Source organism: Hyla sarda, chromosome 6 (genome assembly GCF_029499605.1).
Source record: "Hyla sarda isolate aHylSar1 chromosome 6, aHylSar1.hap1, whole genome shotgun sequence".
Taxonomy (NCBI): Eukaryota; Metazoa; Chordata; class Amphibia; order Anura; family Hylidae; genus Hyla; species Hyla sarda.
In genome coordinates, this window is record NC_079194.1 from 176951812 (window position 1) to 176963369 (window position 11558).

At 42.6% G+C, this 11558-nt stretch overlaps 1 protein-coding gene across 1 annotated transcript in view; it reads right to left on the reverse strand.

Moving 5' to 3' along the window:
- LOC130277660 (IST1 homolog) overlaps nt 1-11284 on the reverse strand; it is a 28108-nt gene extending 16824 nt beyond the window's left edge. Inside the window, exon 1 of the mRNA XM_056528390.1 lies at nt 11229-11284. The gene's annotated coding sequence lies outside the window, so the exon portion shown is untranslated. The remainder of the gene's footprint in view (nt 1-11228) is intronic.
- Nucleotides 11285-11558: the final 274 nt, after the last annotated feature.

Genomic DNA, 11558 nt, shown 5'->3' on the forward strand with positions numbered 1-11558 from the left:
CACGCAAGGCTTTTTTTACTATTACAATTAAAATGGCAGCTTTAAAGGGGTTTTCACACCTATGCAAATTGCTTTTTTTTTACTTGCCATCTATGGCCTATTTGCATTGCCCAGAAGGTGATAGGAAAAGCCCCAAACAGCCGAAGTAGGGACACACAATTTGTGTAGCTCCCTTTGGCTCTGGGAGTTACATAAACAGTGTAGATGGCGTTTCTATGACGTTTCACAACTCCTATTAAAGTCAATGAGAGCTACGCAAGTTGCGTAACTTCCCTGCTTTGGCTGCTTATGGCTTTTTACGGACGTATGAGCAATTTGCCGAGGTGGGACAATCCTTTTAATATTTTTTCCTAAAAAACATTGGGGGGGGGGGAAGTAGTAATGCTTTTTGCTGTCTCTGTTTTAGCCTTTATAAATCTCATTCCAGTGTCAGAATAATGATCTGCACAGTCACATGTTAAATATTGTTTTACTGCAGTATGCAATGAGTTTATCTTAAAGGAACAGTTCTCTGTATTATTCCTGGTACTTCCTTTATGGTGTGTTGCTTAATCTCTAGTGGAAAAAACAATTACAATTACAATCTTCATTTGTATATAGGAAAATAGCGAGGCCAGGCTTTGTTTCCGTGGCAGTTTCTGTCAGCAAACTGTGTGAAACTCTGAGGTCATCACTGATAGGCCAATAGTCCTGGAACCTGAAAGACTGGTGTGTGACTGGTAATCTGGGACTGCACTGACATGAGAGACACCGCTGTGGAATCCAACACCACTAATGATTGTATAGTCAAGGAAGAGCTCCAAATCGTAAAAACACTAATGCTTACCATGTTTACTATTTGTGCCTTTAACCCTTAAGGACCCAGCGTTTTTCCGTTTTTGCATTTTCATTTTTCCTCATTACATTAAGAAAATCAAAACTCTTTCAATTTTGCACCTAAAAATCCATATGATGGCTTATTTTATTCCGCCACCAATTCTACTTTGTAATGACGTCAGTCATTTCACCCAAAAATCTACAGCGAAACTGAAAAAAAAAAAAAATATTGTGCGACAAAATAGAAAAAAAATGCCATTTTATCATTTTTTGGGGCTTCCGTTTCTACACAGTAAATTTTTCGGTAAAAATGACACCTCTTTATTCTGTAGGTCCATACGGTTGTCGTGCTTCTGGAAAAAATCATAACTACATGCAGTAAAATTTATACTTTAAAATTTGTCATCTTCTGACCCCTATAACTTTTTTATTCTTCCGCGTATGGGGCGGTATGAGGAATCATTTTTTGCAACATTATCTGAAGTTTTTATCGGTACCATTTTTGCATTGATAGGACTTATTGATCGCTTTTTATTCATTTTTTCATGATATAAAAAGTGACCAAAAATGCACTATTTTGGACTTTGGAATTTTTTTGCGCGCACGCCATTGACCGTATGGTTTAATTGATTATATATTTTTATAATTCCGACATTTCTGCACGCGGCGATACCACATATGTTTATTTTTATTTACACAGTTTTTTTTATGGGAAAAGGGGGGGTGATTCAAACTTTTATTAGGGAAGGGACCTATAACACTGCACACACTGATCTTTTACACTGATCACTGGTTTCTCATAGGAAACCAGTGATCGATGATTCTGCCGCTTGACTGCTCATGCCTGGATCTCAGGCACTGAGCAGCAATTGGGTGATCGGACAGCGAGGAGGCAGGTAGGGACCCTCCGGCTGTCATGTAAGCTGTTTGGTATGCCGCGATTTTGGCTATCCCGAACAGCTCCCTGAGCTAACCGCTATTGTTTTACTTTCACTTTAGACCCGGCGTTCAACTTTGAACACCGCGTCTAAAGGGTTAAAAGCGTGTGGCACCGCGATCAGTGCTGCACGCTATTAGCCACGGGTCCCAGCTGTTGTTAGAGGCCGTGGCCCCGCGTTATAGAACCGGAGCGGACCCATGAAGTACCGTTATGTCATGGGTCCTTATTAAAGGGGTACACCGGTATAAAACTTTTTTTTTATTTTTTAAATCAACTGGTTCCAGAAAGTTAAACAGATTGGTAAATTACTTATATTAAAAAATCTTAATCCTTCCAGTACTAATTAGCTGCTGAATACTACAGAGGAAATTATTTTCTTTTTGGAACACAGTGCTCTCTTCTAACATCACAAGCACAGTGCTCTCTGCTGACATCTCTGTCCATTTTAAGAACTGTCCAGAGTAGGATAAAATCCCCATAGCAAACATATGCTGCTCTGGACAGTTCCTAAAATGGACAGAGATGTCAGCAGAGAGCACTGTATTCCAAAAAGAAAATAATTTCCTCTGTAGTATTCAGCAGCTAATAAGTACTGGAAGGATTAAGATTTTTTTTTACTAGAAGTAATTTACAAATCTGTTTAACTTTCTGGCACCAATTGATTTAAAAAAAAAAAAAAAAACATTTTCCACTGGAGTACCCCTTTACATTTTTCTATATCACCTTCAAATATTTGAATTTTTGTTATTTCTTTTTGTGGGAAAGCTGGATGACAACCAATATAATTGGTTAAAAAGAATGAACGTAGCTTACTGGTGACTACATTGGAATCAGCCTTAATTACAAAATAATGGGTGCTCTGACTAAAGCACACTCCTACAGTATATAAACAATAACATACACTCTCCCTATAGTTCTAACCCCTTCCGACCTATGACATAGTTCATGAGTAGGGTGGAGAAGTATGGAGCTGACTTATGAGCTGAGATCCCTCCATAGATAGTAGGTACTGGCTGCTATCAGCAGTCAATGCTCCCAGTCAATGACCAGTATTAGATATCAAGTTGCAACATCAAGTGAGTTTTTTTGACCACTGTCATTCTTTTCGGTGCTCCAATCACCTTTCCAGCTGTGATGGGTGCCAGTTGGTTGTCATGTAAGGTCTGCTAGGCTCTACTAGAAGACAGCTGATTTAACAGTTCAGTGTAACTCAATAGTATTACACAGAACTATATAAGTAGTATATCAAATGATTGCTTATACAAGTCCCCTATAAAAATTATCCCCCAATAAAAAATTGATTTAATCCCTTTTCCTATTTTATTTTAAATATAAAGTCTTAATAAAATTAACATATTTGGCTAGCTACATGTGAAGATGTCTGAACTAAGATATAATGTTATTTATTCCGTACAGTAAAGCTATAAACGATAAAAAAAAAAAAATACCCAATAACAAAATACTCAGGAAAAAAAAGGAATAAAAAGCGATCAAAAAGTGCCATCTACCCCAGACGTGGCATCAATAAAAATGATGTAGACAAAAAAACAAGTTATAGGTGTCATAACATGGAGATGCAAAGCATTTTTTTAAATTTTATGTCAATTTACTGTACAAAAAAAACCCTGCTTTTTTTTCCACTGTCACCTCACTAATGACTTTTTCTAGTTTCACAGTACATAATATGTCAAAATGAAGGTTGCCAAAAAGTAAAACTTGCCCTGCAAAAAACTAAGCCCTCCTACGACTCTAAGGTATTTAAAACCTCTTATTGGCCCTCATTTACTATTCTAAACCCGACCTCTTTTGTCGGGGTTTTTTGTCGCATCTTTGTCTGCGCCATGTCGCAGACATCGTGCGCCAGTCTGCGACACGATGCGACATTTTTTCCCGACGGACCCGATGTGGATTCTCCCAAACCCGAAAAAGGGGCGTAACCCGACATTTCTGAGCTTTCCCACGTATTTATAAAGGTTTCCAACCCGAATTTGTTGAATTGTTGTGGATTTTTTCCCGACAGCTCAGAGGAGTTGGAAACCAAAACCAACAAAACCCACGTGCGACAAACAGGATGCGACATAATAATAAATATCAGGGGAAAAAAGCAGTCGGGTAAGAAAGCAACATAGACTTACAACCCAATTTTCTTAGTAAATGAGGGCCATAGTATCCAGCGCATATTTGATGCACAAGTCTTAAATGGGCACTGTCAGATACAAAAACTTTTGATATGTTGTAAAGCATGTAATACCAATAGGTTTTGCAAATGCTTTCATTAGAAATTTTTCAGTATTTCCTACTGAAAAAAGCCAGTCAAAGAACTGCCCCCCCTGCCTGCTTGAACACATACTAGTCCTGCTGTGTCCATGCGTCATCACCTATGTCATGGACACACTTCCTTGATTGACAGCTGTGAGCGCAGGGCACACATCTGGAAGAATAATCCTCCCACTGTCAGCTTATGTCCCACTACTGTCAGTGAGGACAAGCTGGGAGTTGTAGTTTTGCTAATGCTAGGGGAGATGTTAGCAGACAGCATACTGAGGGAGGGGGCGGAGACCTGTACAGTGAGGCCACACCCCACCCTTTTTTATAGGAATTTAGACTAGTGAGCTAAATTAAAAGTGTAATCTATATATATATATATATATATATATATATATATATATATAAATATATATATAAACTCAATGGGGGTATTTATCAAAACTGGTTGTTCTATGTGGTTTTTTACCCTATTTTTTTTTTGCGTTGTTTTCGACGGACTTGCGCCAAATTTATCATTTGTCGCACGCTATATCGTAACTTTGGAATCAGTTTAAAAATTACTTTGATTTGCGACAAAATTGCGGTATTAGTAATCGTTTTTGCAACAAAGTATAAAATGCGCAATTAGTAAATTCCCAACCACTGCAAAAAAAAATGCTGTCAACAGTTTAAATCCAGTCGGAACATGAAAACGACATAGTGACAAAGGCGCAATGCAAAGTCGCAAATCGCAATGTCTCAGGGGAAATGCGACAAGAGTACACAAGAAAAGACGTGTATATCCAATGAAAAATACCCCCCAAATGTGTAAATGCTTGTGTGTATGTATGTTCCAGCATCACGTCCAAACTTCTAAAGATATTAACATGAAACTTGGCACACATGTTACTTACATGTCAACAACAAACATAGTATAGGTGATTTAACCCTTACTCACCCCCATTTGCCAGGGGCGGGGTTTATGTTTAAGGTCCCATACAAGTCAATGGGAAATATATGTTACTGCATAACTTCCAAACAGCTGGAGATATTTCGATATTACTTGGTCACATGTTAATGATATGTCCACTTAAAATATAGGATAGTTAATTTAACCTTTAACTACCCCCATGTGTGAGTGTCGAGGTTTTTGTTTAAAGTCCCATGCAAATCAATGGGAAATTTATGTTCCCACATAATTTCCGTACGGCTGGAGATATTTCAATACCTGGTAAACATATTACGGGTCGGGATAGGAGGTCGGGATAGGAGGTCGGGATAGGAGGTCGGGATATGAGGACAGGATAGGAGGACCGGGATAGGAGGACCGGGATAGGAGGTCGGGATAGATGGACTGGATAGGAGGACAGGATAGGAGGACGGGAAAGGAGGTCGAGATAGGAGGACGGGATAGGAGGACGGGATAGGAGGACGGGATAGGAGGTCGCGATAGGAGGTCGGGATAGGAGGTCGGGATAGGAGGTCGGGATAGGAGGTCGGGATAGGAGGTCGAGATAGGAGGAAGGCATATGGGGACGGGGTATGAGGACGGCATAGGAGGACGGCATAGGAGGTCGGGATAGGAGGTCGGGATAGGAGGTCGGGATAGGAGGTCGGGATAGGAGGTCGGGATAGGAGGTCAAGATAGGAGGTTGGGATAGATGGACGGGATAGGAGGATGGGATAGGAGGTCGAGATAGGAGGTCGAGATAGGAGGAAGGGATAGGAGGTCGAGATAGGAGGTCGAGATAGGAGGACGGGATAGGAGGAAGAGATAGGAGGAAGAGATAGGAAGTCAGGATAGGAGGACGAGATAGGAGGTCGGGATAGGAGTGTTATGATTCGGCTAGCTGGATGTGGATCCTCTGTGTCAACGAGGGATTGGCGTGGACCGTGTCGGTGGACCGGTTCTAGGGTTGCTACTGGTATTCACCAGAGCCCGCCACAAAGCGGGATGGTCTTGCTGCGGCGGTAGCAACCAGGTCGTATCCACCGGCAACGGCTCAACCTCGCTGACTGCTGAGAAGGCGTGGGACAAAAGGACTAGGCAGAGGCAAGGTCAGACGTAGCAGAAGGTCAGGGCAGGCGGCAAGGTTCGTAGTCAATAGCAACAGCAAGAGGTCAGGTACACTGGTAAGGCAAACACTGTAACGCTTTCTCTGGCACAAAGGCAACAAGATCCGGCAAGGAAGGGAAGGGGAAGTGAGGTTATATGGACAGGGAGCAGGTGGAGGCTAATTAGACTGATTGGGCCAGGCACCAATCATTGGTGCACTGGCCCTTTAAATCTTAGAGAGCTGGCGCGCGCGCGCCCTAAGGAGCGGAGCCGCGCGCGCCAGGACGTGACAGCCGAAGATCGCTTTGCGAATCGCGAATCTTAGAGAGCTGGCGCGCGCGCGCCCTAAGGAGCGGAGCCGCGCGCGCCAGGACGTGACAGCCGAAGATCGCTATGCGAATCGCATCCCCGCCGGCAATGTCAGTGCAGTGCTCTAGGTCAGCGGGTCTGACCGGGGCGCTGCAGTGAGAGAAACGCCGCGAGCGCTCCGGGGAGGAGCAGCGACCCGAAGCGCTCGGCGTAACAAGGAGGTTGGGATAGGAGGAAGGGATATGAGGACGGGATAGTAGGTCGAGATAGGAGGACGGGATAGGAGGTCGGGATACGAGGTTGAGATAGGAGGTCGGGATACGAGGTTGAGATAGGAGGACGGGATAGGAGGTCGGGATACGAGGTTGAGATAGGAGGTCGAGATAAGAGGACGGGATAGCAGGATGGGATAGGAGGTCGGGATAGGAGGTTGAGACAGGAGGATGGGATAGGAGATCAGGATAGGAGGTCAGGATATGAGAACGGGATATGGGGTTGGGATATGATAACAATATATGAGGACGGGATATGAAGTCAAAAGCTTCCTCTGTTGAGTTTCCTCCACAACAAGGATTAGGAAGGAAAAACCGGACAATGCCGGGTACTCCGTTCATGGTCAGGATTAGGTACTGAGTGATATATTTTAAAAAACATTTTTTTGTTGGATTTGACGGGTACGCTTTAAAGCTGAAGATTTTATGCTGCAGATTTCAAGGTGAACTAAATGACTAAACACAGTTTCCAATCCTGCACATCAAATATGTGCAGGATACCGTACATGTGAATAAACCCAAAGGGTAGGGTCTCGCATAACACATCCATAGCGTATTTGACAGTGCGGATGCGCTGCCAGCAGTAACAGAGTGTGCTCCCTGCTGTGGATGGGTAGCTCTGAGTCAGCTCGTGAGTGGACACACAGAGCTACAGGGAGATCAATCTGCCGACGCTCTGTGTCTGCCGAAGATCAGATCTCTTCTTTCATTTTACGTTCACATGTACACAGATTTGATGCACAGGATTTTCTGCTGCAGATTTCAATGTAAACTAAATAACTGAGCACAGCTTCTAATCTGCAGTTACAAATCCTGCGCATTCTATACAGGTTTTGATAAATCACCCCCCATTATTTTTTGGGACCTATAGGCATTTGGGTTTCCAATACTGGCTAATATTTATGAATGTTATTTATAAAGTATTTATTATTGTTTAATTAAGCCATATACATGTATACATTTATTGAATACTTGTTGTGTATGAAATCAAATCCTCTGAGTTTTTTTTATGACTCCTTATCTTTTTTTTGCTATAGATTCTTTTTTCATGAAGTTTTAAAGGGGACCTGTCATGTTGAAAATGCAGTCCAATCCACAGGATAGGGGATAAGTGTTATATCGTGGGGGTCCGACCGCTGGGAAATCCCAAACCCCCCTGCGCGCGATCTCCCGAACGGGGCCCTGGCATTGCCGCGATGTGAGGTCAACGGTATACCCCCTCCCCATACAGCTCTAGACGAGAAGGCAAGAACTTTGCAGCCGGAACGCCTCCTGCACAGGAGAGCCACGGCAGAGCCGTGATCCCGTGCAGGAGATTGCGAGGGGGTCCCAGCATTTGGACCCCTCGCGATCAAACACTTTTATTTATTCAGCGGTAACACAGCATGATGACAGGTGACGCGTTTCAGCCACAATCTGCGGCCTTAATCTTAAGCTGTGTTATCGCTGAATAAATATTTTTTGTATTGCTTGGAACCTGCGCTGGACATCTCTTCATTTCTACATTATTCTATGAGTCGTGGTCCGGTCTCGTCGGAGACGCAGGAAGGGTGTTCGAGTGAGCTGTGCCTTACACTTTGTTAAAGTACATTAGTTGTTTAATATCTGGTGCCCATTATTTATGAACGCCAGATGGAGGAACACAGCAAAAAGCATTTCCCCATCCAGTGTGTGCAGTGTGTCCAGCGATCCAGCGTCCAAATTGGAGCATCAGATAACTGTGAACTGCTCAGTTCTACCATCACTTTTCCACCATCACTTTTTCTACAGTGCCAGAGGGAAATGCTGCTGGATGCCAGAGATCTTATGAGGACCATAGTACGACTACCCACTTGATTCCTAAGCCCTGAATATGAACTAATAAAGATTTTAATGGTAAATATTGAATGTCAATAAAAATTGTAGGGAAACTGACATGCTGTTCACCCGCACTAAACCCAATAAACTGTGCGAGTGTACAGGAGTAAAATGAGGTGCCACAGATATTGGTCCAGTAGGTGAAGAGTTATGGCCCCCATGCGCAATAGAAGCAGAGAGAGCAGGCGCCGCATCCTCGCTACACCCGGAAGAGCGGAAGCTACGCTCTTCTACAATAGCAGAGTGCTCATGTGACCACAGGCTCTCACGTCACTAGTGAAAAAAATTGCATATTCATATCAGGGGTGGGCACATCATGGCATATTGAGGAGGCAGAGAAGCTCGGCGAAGCCCGCTCCCTGCCTCCAGCCTGTCAGTTTCCCTTTAATTAATAAAGGAATTATCATTTTAATCTATGGTAAGTGTGTACTCTATTGTTTACATTAGGTCAATTTCCTGAACAAACATATATGTACACCACAAATATACTGCATGGATATGATGTATAGATATAGGAAAACAGACAAATAGACAGGGGATAGTAGGTGTGTAGTACAAAAAAAGAAGAAAAACCACTGTAATAGCCCCCTTAAAGAGTAATACCCCCAATGGTTATAAGACTCCAATTACAAACATAAACCATTGAGGAAAAGCCAACGGAGTCATTTATAAGAATATAAAAGCATACATTTTATGGATACACATTAAAATCAAAAACACACATGTAGAGGAAAACAATGCATCAAAAATATGCGGAAACACCGGATACCCTGCAGCCTGGATGGTAATCAGGGGGTGTAACATGTAAGATGGTAGTATAACAAATATATAGATACAGACACCAATCCACACAAAATAAAAAAGTATCCGGTCAGTGTGCCTAAATGCGCGATGGAGTGGCGGCTTCCCGATCCCTGCATTGTCTTTGTGACCACATTGGTCTTTTGTGGGTATTATGTATTACTATTGTCTTATATATACAGTGACCCCTCGACCTACGATGGCCCCGACATACGATAATTTCAACATGCGATGGCCTCTAAGAAGCCATCGCATGTTGAAGGCAGCATCAACATACGATGCTTTTTTATGTCGGTTCCATCGCATAAACGGCTATCCGGCAGTGCTGACTGCTTCAACTGCCGCCGGATAGCCGTTTACGGTGCCCCGTGAGCTCCGGTGATGTCTTTTACCTGTCCTCGGGGCTCCGGCACGTCCTCTTCAGGATCCCCTGCATCGTCGGCGCTCTCCATCGTCGTCATCACGCCGTCCCGTCATCCAATAGGAGCGCCGTGTGTAGCGATGTGATGGCGGCGACGGAGCGCGCGTATGCCGGGGAAGCAGAGGCCTTGCCGGAGCGTCGGGGACACCTCGGGGACACGGCGACAGCGATGGACGGCGACATCCAGGGCGGCGGTGACGAGCGGTGACGGTCCGGAGCAGCGGGGACAGGTGAGTACAACTTCCTCTACCAGCTGTTGGCTGTCCGGGCATGCTGGGTGTTGTAGTTTTGCAACATTTGGAGGTCCGCAGGTTGTAGACCACTGTCCTCTACTTTACATTGCATGGATCCCTCAACATGCGATGGTTTCAACAAACGATGGTCCGTTTGGAACGGATTACCATCGTATATTGAGGGACCACTGTACTGTTGTGGATTATTTCCATCTAGATATATTTGACTTTTTTATTTTGTGTGGATTGGTGTCTGTATATATATTTGTTATACTACCATCTTACATGTTATACCTCATGATTACCATCCTGGCTGCAGGGTATCCGGTGTTGCCGTATATTTTTGATGCATTGTTTTCCTCTACATGTGTGTTTTTGGTTTTAATGTATATCAATAAAATTTATGCTTTTATATTCTTATAAATGACTCCGTTGGCTTTTGCTTATTGGTTTATGCATGGATATGATGTGTAGAGGTTCCATCTCAGACGTTTAGCTTACACATTTGAACATACAAACTGTATGTTCCAGACATGTGCATCCATATACCTATACAGCTTGAAGAAAGTTAACCCTCAAAGAACATGGTATTCTTCCTTGCATGCTTTGAGTTTCTATATAGTAAGAGTTTCCATATTATTCTGTCCACCTGGCCTAAATTCCTATACAGCTGTATACTTCCACTGTTGACTGCCATAGTTTGAAAAAAAAAAACAAAAAAAACTCATAGTGTGTAGTCCAATGTAATTTTCAATATAGTTTTATTTAAAAAAATATGTAAAATGGCGAAACATATGCCCAAAAAAAACCATATTAGAACCATAATGGCACATTTGTTGATGTACGGTATATACTTTATGTATAAAACTATTTTCTAAACCTGATGTGAACAGAGCCTGATAACTATTTATTTAAGGGAAAAGTATAATTTGCTATATTTTCGGATTGTGCTATATACTATAAAGTCATTTATAATCTTGATGATATAGGAAAGGCAGAAATAACCAGCGTCCTTCACTAATAGACAAATGAAAGCATTTCATTGCCTTTACTACTACTACTACTACAAATCAAATAGCTCTAAGCTAAAATTGCTACTTTTTTGTTATTTGTTTTTTACATTTCTTTCCATAGTTTTTATTTCTTCTAATATTCGTCCCAGGATCAAATATACTTGTTAAGGGGAATGTTGGTCAGAATACGATAGTGTAGATTAATGGTATCACGTAAAACATACTGTAGGAATGAATAAAAGTAAGCTAAATAGTACGTTTACCTGAGCTTTTTCCTGGTAGCAGAGGGAAGAGGCAGGCGTCAGGAAGTAGTCCAGGCTCCGAGCAGTCCGACAGGATAAGTGAGTCTATTTACTGATGTGGAGAGAGCCAGTCAGGTGTTCGGTTTCGTGATGTCATTGCTGGGTGGGAATCATGTGATTTGTATGACCACACTGTACAATACCTTACCTGGGTGTGTGACTATAATACATAGTGAGCATTAAAAATATTTATCTCATTACCTACGGTAATTAATGTAAATGCATTGGCAGGAGGAGTGGCCATAACCTTAACTTAGTATCAAGTGGTTCTGCAGCTGTAAAGGAGGGGCA